The sequence below is a fragment of the Vicia villosa genome, linkage group LG1 (assembly GCF_029867415.1).
Source record: "Vicia villosa cultivar HV-30 ecotype Madison, WI linkage group LG1, Vvil1.0, whole genome shotgun sequence".
In the NCBI taxonomy this organism is placed as follows: domain Eukaryota; kingdom Viridiplantae; phylum Streptophyta; class Magnoliopsida; order Fabales; family Fabaceae; genus Vicia; species Vicia villosa.
In genome coordinates, this window is record NC_081180.1 from 88,900,476 (window position 1) to 88,918,961 (window position 18,486).

Here is an 18,486-nt window from a genome sequence, read left to right on the forward strand (position 1 = left end):
ATTTATGATTATGAATGCAAGAGATGTGATTTCTATAAAAGGAAGACAAAACACCATTAGGGCGAAAAGTTAGGATTCCGTTGGAGAAAAGGAAACTCTGCTGGGAAAAAGAGAATCTTCAACTCTACCGAGGGAAATGATCCAATAAGAAAATCAACACCAAAGAAAGAAACATACAGATTCATGGGTATCAACACACTACCAACTCAATAGATGAAGGTAGGAAAAGATATTAGAATTATCGCCTCAATGGATGACGTTACACTACAAACCCAATTGATGGACTTGCCAAATTAGGTTAAACAACTTAAATCAAATTTGAATCTTTTGAACTTTACTTGCAATCTAAGGCATGATGATGTACATAGGACCTTGAAATGATGTTATCTTGCAGCGCACTTAATAATGAGGCTCGTTGCTTGATGAAACTTGTTAAAGAAGGCATGGAAATAAACACACGAACATATGGAGTTTCTTGATGAATCAAACTACAAAACCTTGAGATGAACTTGATCAAATAAAACTAAGAAATTCTCAAGACATAACACTTTGATGATAGAAGTAGTACTTTGAAGTTTAAGCCATTGAGGTTCGATGAATGATCAATTGACTAAGATTCGATCCTCAAAACCCTAGTTTAGGAGGTGAGGTGGGTGTACTTGGCTCAGTACCTAAAATGTACAAAATATAAAGATAAACAAAACATTTTTTGTTAGATATTAGTATAACATAGAACATGTATGCACAAGATACACAAATGAGTGCTTAGTGATCCCTCAAAGACAAATTTAAAGAAAGGAGAGAGAGGAGAGAGAGAGAGAGAGAGAGAGAGAGAGAGAGAGAGAGAGAGAGAGAGAGAGAGAGAGAGAGAGAGAGAGAGAGAGAGAGAGAGAGAGAGAGAGAGAGAGAGAGAGAGAGAGCAAAGGCTAAGAGGCAACACAGGGTTGTGATCTTGATATACTTCAAAGATGTAATATAATGATGAGGAATATTAAGGTTGAAAATTAGGGTATGGCAACCACTTGTTAGGGTTTCCAAGTTTTATTTAATACCAATAATACCCTTAACCCTTGGTATTTACTTGTTTTATTTATTTTTTAAACATAAAAAAATACAATTAAGACATACTTTAAGCTAAAGATTATTTTATATGTTTTAATTAACTCAAATAAAAAAACAAAAGAGCAGAAAAGAAACCAAATCGAACAAAATATAAGCGTGCGCAAAGAAAAAAATTAAAACCAGCGTACTGGTTTAAACTAAACGTAATAAAGTTCAATAAAAGAATCTAGTTTAGATTAAATTGCTATTAAAAAAACCCGATTAAAAAGACTCAGACCGATCAAAATACGAATGCACACCAATGTGAAAAAATAAAATGAGCATACAAAAATAATTTATAATGTTTTAAAAAAATTACAATTTAATAAACATTATACTTTTATAATCATATAATTAACTATTACATACCGATTTATTTTAAATAAACATATACATATTTTACACTATTTTTTATAAATATTTTGTTTTTGAGTATATTATATTATGTTTTAAAACAATTTGTAATATATATCTTATGAGAATGGGTAAGTTATATAAGAATGTGAGAATAAATTTGAACTATTAGATTTTAAAATAAATGGTGGAGATTATCTGTCATTGTTTTTTTCTCTCTCCTTCATCCTTTATTTTAGTAACGGAGGAGAGAAAAAAAAGAGAATGACAAATAATCTATACCAATTATTATAAAATCTAATGTCATTTATTTTAAAAAGAATGATATATATATATATATATATATATATATATATATATATATATATATATATATATATATATATATATATATATATATATATATCTGTGTGTGTGTGTGTGTGTGTGTGTGTGTGTGTACACACACACACAAACACACACACACACACACACAGATATATATATATATATATATATATATATATATATATATATATATATATATATATATATATATATATATATATATATATATATATATATATATAATATTATTTTATTCTGTTTTACTTTTACAATATTATATTTTTAAAAATTTATAAATTCTGTTTCACTAAATATTATATATTTCAAAATATATTATGTTTTACTAAATAAACATATTATGTTTTTTAATAAATAATAATATAGATTTAAAAATAGTATATCTTAAAAAATAATTTTTCAATTTAATATCTAAATATTTTAAATTTTCAAAATATATTTATGATAATATTCTTTTTTTACAATAATATATTCTATTTTTTAGAATAATTTATATTCTGCAACAACAACAACAACAATATTATATATAACCATCTATTTTTTCTGCGATCAAGAAGAAACATATAACCATCCGTTTTTTGACTGTATTGGTACGCGTAAGATCTGACATGCGGTTTTGGATTGGCTGCATATTCCCCACAGACCCACTCATTGGGATGAAGAGTTGATTTGGAGCATCAAGATGGGAAGAGGCAAGGGTTGGAGAGCTAAACTATTTAAATTAGCCATTGTGGAAACATTTTAAGGTACTTGGAATCATAGGAACAACATTGCTTTTGGAAGAGATGATGACCTTCAACTTGTTATTGATGGGATTATTGAGAAAATTACGTATAGTGGCTGGTATTGTACAGCTTTGAAAAAGCATATAATAGCTCTCATGGTTATGTAGTTTCTTGTTCTTCTTGTTAGGTTGGTCTCCTAAGCTAGCTGGATCTTTGATCGCTTTGTACTCTCATGATATTTTTGGAATAATAAAGTCTAATTCTTCCAAAAAAAAACCAACAATATTTTTTATAACAATATATATCTAAAAAAATAAAAAAATTGCAACCAACCAACAACCCAATTAATATATCAAATTTTAAAAAAAATTATAATTGCAAAAATACCTCTTCTTCAATCACCTTCAATCTTTTTTTTCAATATTCTTCAATCCTCTTCTCTTCAATATCTTGAAAAAAAAATTAACATAAATTAAAATCACAAAATAGTATAAACATTAAACAAATTTATAAAATTTAATTGAAGTAAAATTAGGGAAGAATATTACCTTTAGAAATTGGAACTCGAATAGAAATTGAATATGAGAAAAAGAGATAGTATGGACTGTGAAAAAAAACATAAAAAGATGATTGAAGGAGATAATGAAAGGGGGCAGTGTGGAGTGTTCTTTATGGGAAGATAAATAGCAACATCCCAACGATCATAACAATTAATTATTGCACCTGCACCAACCTGCACCTAGTCTGTTCCAAATTTGATTGTTTTCCCTCTTAAAAATTTACGACGTGATTTACATGTCACAACATGAAATTTGAAAATTTCAAATTTCCCACCATGTGAACATTAGAGTCTTTTTAGATTTTAATTTTATTTTATAAGTTGCGGCGTGGTAATCACGTCGTAAATATTTTTTTAAAAAATAAACTCTGACTCCCCATGTGCTAACGTTCGTTTTAATTTTTTTTAATATTAAAGTGATGTAGTGACGTGATTATCACGTCGCAACATCACTTTTTTAGCCACATTGTAATGACGTCGCTGGATAGCTTATTTCTTGTAGTAAATTGACCAGTGAGCCACTGCCATAATGTACCAAACTCAAATGTCCAGGGTCCCTTTGTAGGGACCCCCTCAACGATGCTAGCGGTTGTATGGAACTGCAACAAGTCCCTTATTTTATTTTGGTTATACTTAAAATTGCGGTTAAACATCCTAAAGGTAGGCGTAACGAAACACTACCTAGTTCTCATAGCTTACATGTACTTAAAAGACCTAAAATTATTCAAGTGTGAGTTTTTCATAAGTTAGATGCTTTAGAGTTAGAAAATAACCCCAACCAATTTCGTTGAACATCCAATTTATACTATCCGGCAAACCTAGAGTTCTAAGGCAAGAATCATTAGCATATCTGGTAGGCGTCATACACCTCTGATCAAGCTTTTTGAATTGTACCCGCTGTAAAACCCCATGTCCCCATTGTAAAATTAAATAAATAATCAGATTAATTAAAACATTTCAATCATTATCAAATAGGATGCTACATCAAAACATCATATAAAATTTGCTCATATTTTCGATCAAGGATACATAACACAGATATTCAGATGAACTGACATAAAAACACCTTAGAATTCAACTTCACTTTATTAATGCAGCGGAAATAAGTCAAAACAAATTAATTATCATCTTATACAATTAAAAAAAAAAACACCTTCTCAACAAAATAAAGAGAGTACTCAATGCTCTCAAAAATCTTCAAAACAAGCAATTTATAACATAATATCAAACAAGCGTTCATCCCCGGTGTTACATATCAGAGCAAGACTCGACTTTATCTACGCGATACTAGGCGACGCTCCATACCTCAGCTACTCTAATCCTTCTCACCTGCATGTTACCCACGTAGAAGTGAAATTCAAACATAAGGGGTGAGATATCAAAATAATCTAATAAATTATATAATGTAACTATGCGATAGAGATCTCATACAAGTTAATTGAATTCATACTTCCACAGTTCATATTACATTCGTTAATCCACATATACAACAACATACACGAGCACACTCAACCATTATGCAACAAACACTTTTGTGCTATGATACTGACTCGACTTCATGCATGTGGTACTAACAAGGCATTAGCCCTCTCCAAAAATGCCAAATAATGGGCAATAATAAGGCGTAAGCCTTCGAAAATAGGGCATAAGCCCTCAACAATGTGTCAATTCAGTCCAACGACAAGGCATGAGCCTTCACCGAATGAATCCATGTGATATTAACAACGCGACAACAGCTTATATAATTTCCAGAGTGTAAGTCCTCAACAATGTTCCAAATCAGGCTAACAACATCATCATTATGAAACTATAAGGCATAAGCCCTCATCAAATGCCGATCAAGGCCGACAATTATCATTATCATACAACAAAAATCATAATGCAACAACTTCCATTCATCATTTATATATCATGAACAAAGTCAAACACCAGGTTACTCATTTCGTCGCGTTTAAACTTCGATTTATAATGAGCACCAGAAAACTATAAATCTTTAGGAAATTTCTCAAAAGGTTCTCAATTCAGTTCTATTATTTAGAAAATGTTTTCAGCTTCTCAACGGTCAAAAGGGCGCGTCACACGGACACCTGAATCACAAGATATGATTTTTTAAAAACGTTTTTGGAAAATTGACTCAGGGGAACCCAGTTTCCCAAATATGGAAAACCGGTTCCCTTATTCAAAATTTGATTTTTCAAAATGGCAGCGATTTTGGGAACCCAGTTCCCTAGATATGGGAACCGGTTCCCCTATTCAAAAGTTGATTTTTCACGTGGCAGAGGGTTTGGGAACCCGGTTCCCAAGATACGGGAACCGCTTCCCACTGTTCCAATTCCAAAAATTCTACAGATCCCACTGTATCCCTCTTTATAACCCCAAAATCCAGTTTTCCCACATCAGAAGATCATTCCAAAAGTAATACAACACATGTACAGATAACACACAAACACAACAATATCATCACATCGAATATTCAAATTTCAATCACTTTTGGGCAAATTCTCATGAATAATTCTCACCAAAATCTAACCTATGATTATCCCCACATACCCACAATTATACCACTTATTAGAAGGTTAGAACCCCACCCGTACCTTAGTAATTTTCAGCGAAAGGTTCTTCTTCTTCTTCTTCTTCTTCTTCTTCGTGTTCTATTACTTTCTCTTCTGCTTTCTCTGTGCCGTAGTCTCTTCCCTCTTCTTCTCACTTCTACGATCGATTCAACAAAATTATGTTTCACTCTTCCTTGTTTTTCCAAATATGGCCCTTAGACCTCTAATATGGTATTCCACTTATGCCATCACTAACCGCTTAAGATTACTATTAAGCCTTCTATATCTCTACACAAATATTATTTCTATTTCATTATTTATTGTTCTCTAATAAAAGTAATTCCAATAAATAATTAAATGGCCAAATAATATTTAACCATTACTAACTATTATTTAACTCTTCTAATTTTTTATTACATAATGCTAGTAATTACTTACTTTCCTCAGCGCCTAAATCTTCCATTTTCTAAGGCAGCTACCCCACTCTAAGGGTATCACAACACATCAAACAACACATATAATTCACATCACCACATAATTAAATAATAAAAGCAATTCAAATAAAATTGGGTGTTACACCCGCTGCTCCTCATCCTTGAATTCTAGTCTCATCCAATCAACAACTTCTCTTACTCATTTGAGACATGATGATTATCATATTTTGGAATGGTGGAGGTGAATATGGTGATGATTTTCGGTTTTGAGGAAAGTGGTGTTTTTGTGAAGGTTTATTGATGAGTTGTGGTGGTGTTAATTTTTTTCCAAATTTTTAAACCGTGGAATTGAAGTTTAAATGAATTTTTTGTTTGTTTTAGAAAAACTTTTGGTTTGGAGGTTTTATATCATAACTTTCATGATGGTAATAAATTAGAAGACATCTCAAGCCTTATCACATTGAATATTCAAAGTCTAGTGAAGTGCTTATATGATCGGTATATTTGGCGAAGAACCTTGAAGCTCTAGAGTTATGAAAGAGAGATAGTGTGAAACCCTGCTTAGTCGTATCTTTTCGAATGGCCAATGTATTTTAAAGGCATAATGGAATTTTTAGAATTACTATATAGAAATGATGTGTGTGTGCATGCGCACACACACACACACAAATCCTTTAAGAAGCCTTAATCTATTTTGAAAAACCATCATAAAATTATTTTAAGGCGTAGTGAATAAATTAAAGAACTATCTGATCAATTGAAAGCCTTTTTATAACTTAATAATCCATTAGCCCTAAAGCTATAGTAAATTATTTTTAGTTTGTGACACCTACCATTGATTGGACTAGTCTCTTAATGATTGGTAATTGATAAATATCAAAATCTTCCATTTAATGCTTGAATAATAAAATGTCCTAATAGATTATGGCATATAATTCTCCCATGAAATATTTACAAATTTAAGCCACATTTTGCCCTATAAATACAGAGTTTCTCTATTATTTAAAACAACTCAGAAAACGATCTTTGACCCTACTTTCTCAATCTATCATAATTTTCTTTAAATCTCTCATTTTCTCAATTAAATTTTTCCGTTAGTGCTTCGAGAATGCTCTTGTGCTTAGAGAGGATCATTATTCTGGTGACGGCATAATTATAATTTATCAAGAGTGAATTATCTCTTGAGTAAATAATTCTTCTATAAGAAGTTATTTGGTTGGGAGCTAAACTAGTAAAAGCTCTTTTTTTATTTGAGGATTGTTGTAGGAACTCTCTATTTGGCTCAAGGGTTTCGCATGCATAAAAATATTTATTTTGGTTCTTGATGATCATCCACTAAAATCAATACAAAAGTTCCTTAATATCCTAACTTTTAACATCAAGTAATTATCATGCGAATGACATATTAGTAGTTACTTGTAAGCTGCAAGGGAAAGAAAGTAATTCCTCACTAAAGGATTCATTTAAATATTTTGGTCCATTTATTTCTCCCATTTTCCCTACTTCACCCTCATGTTGAAAAATCAGAATGGAAGGGATTGGAAGAGTGGAGAGAGGGAGAGAAGCGTGAAGAGATGAGAAGAAAGGAAGGAGAAGGCCTTGATCAATACCATACTTCCATTGCATGTGAGGTTCTTGGAAGTCAATGGAAGAAGAAAGTGAGGATGTCAAACCACCATTGAAGCATCAAATTCATCTCCAATTCATAATCTTCTCTCGATCAGGTGAGTTCCATTATACAGAACTTGGGTAGAAAGTTTGGGAACAATTGCATGTTGGGGTTTTAGGTTGAGTTTAATACTTTGAATGCTTGATCAATTGATGAAAATGTGCTCCCATTTTGATAATAAATATGTTGGATTGTTATTACATATTTGGGTTCGTATTTGTATTGTTGAGAAACCTAAGGATGAATTATAACACTTTTAGGACAGATTTTATGAAAGAAATATTTGATTTTTGCCTCTGGTTCAGTGAACAATCGACTGCATGGTTCAAGAAATCGATTGCAATGTGAAAAATTGACATATTTTACATTCTGTTCAGTGAGCAATCGATTACACAACTATTCACCTGACAGAAAATTATCCCTTTATTGTTTCGACCATAACTAGAGTTTTACAACTTAAAATGACGTACGTTCGGAAGGGTTGGAAAGGTACTTCAATGCTCCTTAAGAATATTATTTAATATAATTATTTTAGTTAAGTTATGGAATATGGTAGGTGAATTTATTATGGTATGTATGACCACCTAAATGCTAACACCGTGAATATGTATGTGTGATGCATATATTATGTTGAAATGCATTATATGATGAATGATACGAAATGAACACTTTATGCTACTCATATATGTATGAAACATGTAGTTATGTTGATATTTCATTATGACAAATGTTATGTATGATTATTGCTTGTTTCCATTTGTTTCGGCTAAACATTCAGAATTGGTTGACTTGTGTGGCTCGATGAGCATGATATTGGATATGTATGCTTGAATCGAAGTAGACCTATACTACTAGGTGGTAAAGCATATAAAACTATGGATTGGGTCCAATTTTGTATATCGTTGCAATGTGTATGTGGGGATCTTTTAGGGCATTTCCCCACTAGGCGTTAACACATATGCATTCTCGATATGCCTACACACCTGAGCTACCATTGCAATGTGCATGTGGAGGTCTTATAGGGCATTTCTCCACTAGCCGTTAACACATTGACGTGCTTGGTATGGTGAGGTTGTGATTCCATGTAGGCATTATCACTATGCGAACTCGCCTCTAATGGTGCCACGTAGGCAATACCACTAGGCTTTCTCCTAGTGGGCTCATGCAGTCAAGATGGCGTATTTGCACTAGCCGGTAACACACTTACATATGGATGCTTGGTGGGGTCATGACGCCATGCATGCAAGGTCACTTCAAGAACTCATCACGGAAGGAATTCCATGTAGGAATGATCTGAATCGCCTGGTGGTGTGCATCTGCAAGTCTTTAGACGTTTAGGAACTTGGTTACTCACTGAGGGTGTGGTTGTGTAGCCTAGGTAGACAGGAAGAACTTGCTTCTGGATTCCTCGTACATGGGTATGGGTCTACATACTTGTTTTTTTGAATGAAGTACAATTTCTTATAACAGAAAGACAGGTAAATTGAAAGACCCGACCTTGAGGGTCGCTCCCGATAAAAGGAGGGCAGGTAAAATCGGATGACCTATTTTGGAGGAAACTGGTACTAGTGATTGTTTGTTGATCTCATTGATTAGTCAAGGGACTTCCAATGTAGATTGTATCCTTGTGTGTTTGTACCAGACCGTGAGGTAAACCCCAGATCCACCGCGGATCCGTCTGATTGCATGCACCTTGTAGAACCGAGTGAATCCATAAGATTGGGGAACTCACTGAGATTTAGTAATCTCATCTCAATCCTCTTATTATTTTTTAGGAACAGGTTCGACGCAGAAGAATTGCTAGATGATCCTTATTGAAGACGGTGGACGAGCAGATGGTAGAATGACCTCATCAGTCGATATCTTTCCGCTATGCATTGCTTTGGACAAGTGTATTATATACATTTTGCATAGAAGTTTTTTTGTATAAGATTTTATTTCCTTGTGTTTTTCGCTTGTGTATATTTCTTGTATCAATTATTAGCTTCACTACGTATTATTCTAGACGTATATGTACGGGGTGTTACAGTTTCCGGAGTTAGCTATTTGTAAAAACTCTATTGGTTCGAGATCATCCTGTATAAACTCCCCCATCGGTTCATGAGCTCAGCATGGTGTAAAAGCTACGTTGGTTTGAGAACAACCTGAGTAAACTCTCATCTTGATTAGAGATTAATTTTTATAAAATCTCATCCCGATTTTGAGATCATCCTGTTTAAAACCCCAAATTTATTTTGAGGAAGATAACAATTGAAAAACTTCAAATTATAAAAGAAGTTACCCTTATCTCTTTTTTTTAATTTATTTTCTTTCTTCTGTTTTTGCATTTATCCTTTAATTTTGCTGCTTATTTACTTTTTTTTTTTTTACAAATATTTTAAGACTCTAATTTTATTAAAGATTTTGTTTTCAACCAACATGTTTCAAACATCCAAAATTCACCCTCTCTTATATATGGAATCTCGAACAAAATGTGGCCTTGGGGTTTTTAAACTAGAGACACTTTCAAGAAAAGACAAAGACTTCACCATCCACTGCCTCATACCTTGCTACTACTTTCACCATCATCTCGATCTCTTCTTTATTTAACAAACATATTGTTGCAGCAAGCAATAAAAGATCTTGAACTTTTTCATCACCTTCACTGGTCCAAATTGCGACTTGAATTGCAACCCCATAAGCAACAACTTCATATACAAGATGTTCTCAAATGCTCTTGAATTTCCACTAATATCTTTCTTATTCTTCCTCCTAAATTCAAGAACAAAATGATTCACCATTGTGTTATCAAAATCTTCACCACCAAGAAGCGTATCACCAGAAGTAGCTTTCACTTCAAAAATCTCTTCCTTGATCGTAAGAAAAGAAATATCAAATCCATAAGTAAAACAAAAGCATGTCAAGCTCAACTTTTCTTGAAGCTTTTTTTCTCCAAACCATAAGTGGTTGCTACAAAAGTATGTTTGTTGAATAAATGAGAGATAGAAAAGATGGTGAAAGTTGTAGAGTGCAATGCCTTTCCTTAAAGTGTCTTTAGTTCAAATCCTGCAGAGCTATATTTTGCTCTTAATTTTATTTATAATTATGAATTTATTATAAAAAGGTTTGAAATACAAAGAAAAAAAATCCACATGCCACTTATAAAAATTGTGATTTAGTTTAACGAGAGACCAAAATAAAAAATAAAAAAAAATTAAGAAGGGAATCCATTTTTATTTTAAGTTTTTCTTATATGACGGGGTACAAAATACATATTCATCTTAACAGTGACTAGTAGATATCCAATTAAACATTTGCATAAAATGATATATTAAATATTTTCACAATACAACCCTCTTTTATTTGTTTCAAGAAAAAAAATATAGATGAAAATTTTTAGACGTGTTTTTTATTATTTCTCAATAAAAATATAATAAGTGTGAGATAAAAATCCACCAACTAAAAATTATATTAATATGACAAAAATATTGATATAGAGTGTTTGTTTCATGGATTAAAAATTATATTTTAAAAATAAATTTTTTAAGAATTAGTAAAGAAAATTTATAATTTCTTTTATAAAATATGTTTGGTAAATATTTAGATTTTAAAGGTAGTGTACTGTCAGTGTAAATTTTTTTACACAGTCAGTACATCATAACCCTTAAAATAAATACTTTATATGTGTTTTAAAGAAAAAGTCAAACGTTTACAAAAATTAACGGTATGGATTTCACTGAAAGTGTAAAACTGCTTTACACTATCGGTGTATTTCTATTAAATCCAAATATTTATCACATTAGTTGCATTATTTATAAAAGCATAGTATATGAATAGTTATTTAAATTTTATTTCTATCTCAACGAAAATTATTTATATATATTTTTGTTGTGAATTTTGTTGTGAGTTACGATAAAATTTAATATTAATTTGTGAGGCAACGAATAGTAGCAACTAAAATAAATGATTTACAACAATAATAATTCGACACAAATAATATAATAAAATAAGAAGAAAAAAAGACGAAGGTTTGTTTACTCGGTTCGATCAAACAATCTAATCCAGGGGAGAGACCAGCTTTCCAATTCACCATACTAAAAAAGTTGTTACAAAAGATTACATACGAGTTACAAGAAAATAGTATTCGCAGTTCCGAGAGAGCAAACTCTATTCTATACCCACATGTCTATCGACCTCTCCAACTCTCAATATAAGAATCACTCAAACTCAAATTGTTTAGAAGTATTTCCCAATCCCCTAAGATAACTCCAAAGGTTTTCCAAAAAATTTTGCCTTTTTTATTTTTTCCTTGGAATTCCCTAAACCCTTATTCTCCTTTGTTGTTGTAAGCTATCCGTTTGTCACACTATAAAGTCAAAACCTAACAAATCCATAACAAACCCCCAAAACATATCTCCTTAATTGTTAAAATAAAAGATATTATTATAATCTTATAATATCTCTCAAATATTTTAAATATCTTATAATATCTCTTAGACGCTTATAAATATATATCTTATAATATCTTTTAGAATATTATAAATATATATCTTATAATATCTTTTGGAATTTTATAAATATCTTATAATATCTTTTTATATTAATTTATATGATCTCCAAATTAATATAAAATATTCTAACATTAATGATGGATCAATGAATCGATCGATCGAGTTTGATATACGTGAACTGTTCGGATAAGACTACTTTTTGACCTTCTGATTTTTTGGCTATCTTAAAATATGTTTTCTTTCTCTTTATCAACAAAGGTTTTTAAGGCATACTTCAACAATCTTCACCTTTACTTTAAACGGTGTTAATACCAATTTATTCATCAACAACATTGTTGCTCTTAGCCAGGTTAAAAGTCTAATCAATAACCTTGATCAAATTCAAACAACCCTTGAATTTTGATCTTGCCACTTGCATCAACTTGTTTCTAATTACCATTTTCTTCCTATGTAATTTAATAAGCCTACAAGTATGATTTTTCAACCACCATTGACTCCACTTGTTTTCAAATGCCTCCCTAAAAGTTTTTCTTCTTTTATTTTGCAATCCTTCAGCCACATTAAAAACATAATATTCAAGGCTAGCATAACCGTCCATTTGAGATGCTACAATAACCCTCGTTACCCTAGTATGAGTCCAATGATAATCAGAGATCTTTGTAACCGTTATCTCACTACTACTAGTATCCATAGTAGGAAACTTCACCTCAAACTGAGTTTTCTCCGTTATAGTTTCTATCAGGTTTCTCCCTTGGTTTTCACTATTCTCCCTTTGAAGAATTTCTCTACCAACCAAGTAAGTTGTTTTAAATTCAACTCTTCCCCAACAACTCAAAAACAACTCAGCGGTAACATGCATTTTTATCCATTGATTTCAGCAAAATTCATTATACCCTTCTGAAACTTTCTCAAGGCGTTCATAACGCCTTAAACTCAAATCCCATAGTTCATTCTTGTCATGAAAGCCTCCACTATTTAACGATGAATGAATAACAACATTTGAACCTTCTAAAATATATAGACCACATATTTTAGATAACTACTAAAAATAAGACATTTGGTTACACGATTTTACATCAAGTATTAAGATAACTGATGTGAAAAATATTTGTCAAAAGATTTTACATCAGATTTCATAATAATTTGAAGTGAAAAATATTTGATTTAGGTATTTTACATCAGGTATTTATTTTCACTGATGTGAAAAATAACGCGGTGGCAGTTTCGTAAATAAAATAAAATTTTGTTATAAAGAATTTTGCATCGGGCTTAGATTTTACCCGATGTGAAAAGCCCAATAATAAAAAAAATAAGAAGGTGAGAGTTTGGAATTTAATATGAAGTGGCCCTTCACATCGGTCCAAGAAGCAACCGATTGTGAAATTTCTCGTTTTCACTAAAACCCTAGTCCTTTTTACAAACACAAAAATCACTTTTTCTGCCTCCTCCGCTCTTCATCGCCGAATCCGCTCTTCATCACCGAATCCAACCATTCTTCATCACTGAATTCGACCGTTCTTCATCACCAACCTCCTCTGTTCTTCATCGCCAACCTCCTCCGTTCGACCGCAACGACCGTCACGACGATACTCTATGTGGTCGTCACCACCACCCGCGACTGCAACGACATCCGTTATTCTTCATTTTCTGCATGCAAGTAACCACAAACTCTCGCAGTGGTGAACTCAACTTCAACAATCATTCACAGATCTTCAAACCGTATGCTTCCAATTCTTTACTACTTGGTTCTTCTTTTACAGTCTTGAAATACTCGACTTCAACACTAAGCAAATCAAAGACCCCACTTCCAAATCCAAACAAGCCGGCACTGTCATATGCCTTGGACCAGAGCTCGAGATTTCCGGTTATGGCTGCGAAGAACATTTCTTAGAACTCGACACCATTAACCACCAGTAAGAATTCTCACTATATCTTTTTTATTTCACATGTGAGTGTATTTTTAATAATTTTTTTATTGTGAAACTGTTTTTTTTTTGTTATAGATGGGAGTGTTTGAAGGATATATTAGTTGGTGATTGGACTGATGTCATAGTGTGCAGTACTGGATTGCCTATTATCAAAGGTTCTGAGAGATATAACTGTCAGGTTTTGTGTTTTAATCAAAAGATTATTATGGTAAGACCCAAAATGTGGCTTGCAAATGATGGTAATTATTGAGAACTTCAATGGTTTATTGCTTGGAAACAAAGGGAACAACTTGATGATTTTCAGCTTCCTCTTCATTTCTCCGAGACATTGGGCCAAAAATCAGTTCCTTTTGGTTACGGCTTTGTTAAGTTTCAAGATACGTAAGTTGCAAAATCTCATTTCACTTACATAAAATGGTTATATTAATGTTTTCTAAAAATTAGTGTGTTTGAACTATTGTTTGTGTATGTGTTTTGTTTTTGTGGGCCTTCCAAATTATACTTAGATGTTTATTAAGTGCTGAATGTGAAGCATTTACTGTTTTTAGAACTATTGCGACTGAAGTTCGCGAAGAGCTTTTTACTCTATCTCCCCCTCATGCCGAGCTTGTGTTAAATGGGGTTGAAGTGTTTATGAATGCAAGTGGAAGTCACCACCAACTTAGAAATCTTGAGGTTCGTCTTCGTGCTTTTATGGTGGTCTCCTTTACTATGGTAAGAAAATATTTTCCCGGATAGAATGGTATTCACACCTTTTCACATTAATGTCCCTTGTGGTTTTTCTTCTTAAATTTTGAATTTATAAATTATTCAGATTGATTCTTTAGGCTAGAATTCACCTTTTCACGTTATATTCAAAATTGTTGGTTTTGTATTGTATAGTGAATTTTGAATGTTACAGTTAAGTTGGTTTAGTGTGTATGTATGTATGGTGACATTTTGGCTTTGTTTGTTGTTACTCTCTCAGGGCTATGTTGGAAATAAATCAGTTGTTTTTCCTCTACAACTTTTGGACTTTGATGTGGATCCAATTTATTCTATAAAGTTTTCTAATCACATGGGTAAGTATCTTTTATTTTTGTTAAACCAAAGCAAAGCAACGCATTCTGAAGGGTGGCTTACTAATCCTTTCCAAATTTTTACATAGAATATACAATGGAAAATGTACCCGACCTTGAAGCAGCTGAATGATGGCTTACTGAGTACTTAAATGATGCTGACATGTAATTCAGTCCTGAAGATTCGTATGCTTCTTCCAACCGCCAATTTTTATTTCCTTTACAGTTGGTTGGTTACAGAATAATCTGATAATCTTGTTATTTGAAACAAGAATTTCTTAGGAGCAGATGATGTGCATATTGATGTTGCAGGTAGATTGCATTGTTTTCTTCGATCATTATCATTCTCGACTGTTTCTAATGTGGATTGAATTTTATTCATAAAAATTTCATCCTCCTGCTGAGTTATGTAACATCACACTATCGCAAGAACAAAATGGTTCCACCGAATGTCACCGGAGTCTCTAAAAATGTTGTCTTCAAAGGTACAATTTCGCTACCTTGAATTCGTAACTTTTTGATGACATTTGTTGTCACAAACACAAATAAAGATATTTGTTTTCATGTATAGATAAGAAATCTTTTATAAGGACACCGACAAAGTTGGCTTCTACTGTGGCATATCCATTTGCCTTCATTAAACCAAGTGGTGCCCATGGAGATGTTACTCTGAAGGAAATCAATCAGCGCATTCTGACCCCTCCTTCGAAATCAAAGCAAAGCAGTGACGGTTCGCTTACCCTAAATTTGCCTTCTCAAGAAAGCCAGTGGTTGGTAAGACAAAAATATGCACCGAAGGAGGAAAGGGCAGCATCACAATTATGAGAACCAAAGGCTAAGTTAAGTGTAAGTGTCTAGTACTAAGTTCCAACTTTTGTCTCACAAGGTCACCTAATACTATGTTAGTTGCTTCATTTTGTGTAGATGCTGATGTTGCAACTTTTTATTTATTTTCTTATTACACCACCTCAGTGTTTGTTTTCTTTCTAGTTAGAGTTTAAACCCTTTACATTGTTCTCAATCTCATTAGGACGTTTCACATGTAAGCCTCTTTTGTTTCTTAATCTTCCAAAATTGTGCAGGGTATCCATCATTCAAGGGCCAAGTTTTAAATGGACAGCAACTCTGGGAACTGATTGTTGAAGCTAATTATTTATTGTACTACACTCACTCACTTATTAACATGTACTATTATTTATGATGTCGAAGAGATTAATGTATGCATAATTTAATTGTGAACTGTATGTATGACGTTCCCTCACGAAGTGAAATGAAAATTGTATTCGTGTTTGGAAACTATAAAATAAGTCTATTTATTTCAGAGTTATTGTTATTTATTGTAGTTTTAATTTTGAAATTACCATTAGTGTTAACCAATCCGCCACTAAAACCGTAAACATATTTCGCCAAAAAAGTAGCAAACATATTACATCAGGCCTTTGAGGAAACCGATGTAAAAACATATATAACATCGGGCCATTGGGGCAACCGATGTAAAAAACAATATATTACATCGGACCATTGGGGCGACTGATGTTAAATATTGCATATATTTTTTTTTAAAAAAATTGATTTTTTTCACATCAGACATAACATTCAACCGATGTGGTATGTGGATTTTTTACATCGGGCTGTGGCCCGATGTAAAATGTCTTTGATTTATTACATCGCTTGGATTTACATCGGACCCAGACCCGATGTAAAATGTCTTTGATTTATTACATCGCTTGGATTTACATCGGACCCAGACCCGATGTAAAATGTACTTTTCACCCGATGTAAAAAGTATTTCCTGCACTAGTACTTGAGCAATAATCCATTCGTCACGCGAAATCTTCAACACTCCATGTTTAACTCTAGTACAATAGCCTAGATCATCAAACATACTTATAGATAAGAAATTCCGCTTGAGTTCTGGAACATACCTCACATTGTGAATAAGAAGTTCACGATCATCAAAAATTTTAAATCTGACCGTACAAATACCATGAACCTTGCATTTTTTATTATCACCAAGGAAAACTACACTTAGAATTGTATCCCCGAGGCACAAGACAATGACACTCCTGGCCATATCCACCATCTCCGTCTTCTGTACCTGTGTTAGCTCTGCTGGAAATGCTTCACTCTTCAAAGCATCAATACACATCTATTGAATTAAAGCTGCTTGCATCTTAATTTTCCACAACTCGAAATCGTTGTTACCATAAAATTTCTGGATCTCCCATCTAACCAAGTGATCACATGTAAATAATACATATTTTCTCCACGCTCACCGCACCATTTATTGTGAATCTTGTTGTGAATTATGAAAATATTCAATATCACTTTGTGAGGAAAAGAATAGTAGCAATCAAAATAAATGGTCTACAGCAATAATAATCTGTACACAGATAATATTATAGAATGAGACGAGAAAAAGATGAAGGTTTATTTACCCAGTTCGATCAAACGATCTAATCGGGGGGAGAGAGCAACTCTCTAATTTACTATACTCGGAAAGTTGTTACAAGAGATTACATATGAGTTACAAGAAAATAGCCTTCGCAATTCCCAAATTACAAACTCTATTTACCAAAGTGTTTCCCAACCTCTCCAACTCTCAATATAAGAATCACTCAAACCCAGTTGTTTAGAAGTATTTTTCAACCCCTTTAGATAACTTCAAGGGTTTCCCAAAAACCTTTGTCTTTCTAAGTTTTCCCTTGGAATTCTCTAACCCTTATTCTCCCTTGGAATTATTTCTAAGTTTTCCCTTTGATAAATAAAGCTCTCATAGTTCAAGTTCTGATTAGCGAACCTTATATTAAATCAGGCTCTAAAAAGTTAACAACGGTCTAATCTCTACAATCTTAGACTCGTGGGGGGCATGTTTATCTCAGGGGGAGTTTTCTCTATCTAACTTTGATATTTTTTATGTGATAACCTTGTAAAATCATTTCATCAAAATACATGGTTTAGTCATCATCAAAAAGGGGGAGATTGTTAGAACAAGATTTGATTCTGCATTTAATCTCTAGTTTTGATGATAACAATACATATATTTTATATGTCACAATTTTGTACTCTAATAGTTTCTTAAGTGTGCAGATATAATATTTTATTTGATTCTGGATAGTTATCTAGAAAGATCATCAAAATCGATGCTGGCATGCCTCAGAAAACTATTACATTTGTTTTTAAAAAAACATCAACAGTGCTGAAGAATGTTGAATGTTTGCTAGAAAAGGATCTCCATGTGTTTCTCAAATAAGCTACAACTTCTAGATTA

The 18,486-nt window shown here is 32.5% G+C and overlaps 1 long non-coding RNA gene across 1 annotated transcript; it reads left to right on the forward strand.

Annotated features, from left to right (window-relative positions):
- Window positions 1–13,618: 13,618 nt before the first annotated feature.
- Window positions 13,619–16,464, forward strand: LOC131611787 (uncharacterized). The gene is made up of 7 exons (XR_009287142.1): window positions 13,619–14,142; window positions 14,233–14,538; window positions 14,706–14,871; window positions 15,125–15,218; window positions 15,305–15,700; window positions 15,787–16,061; window positions 16,298–16,464. It is a non-coding gene; the product is annotated as an uncharacterized LOC131611787 (long non-coding RNA).
- Window positions 16,465–18,486: the final 2,022 nt, after the last annotated feature.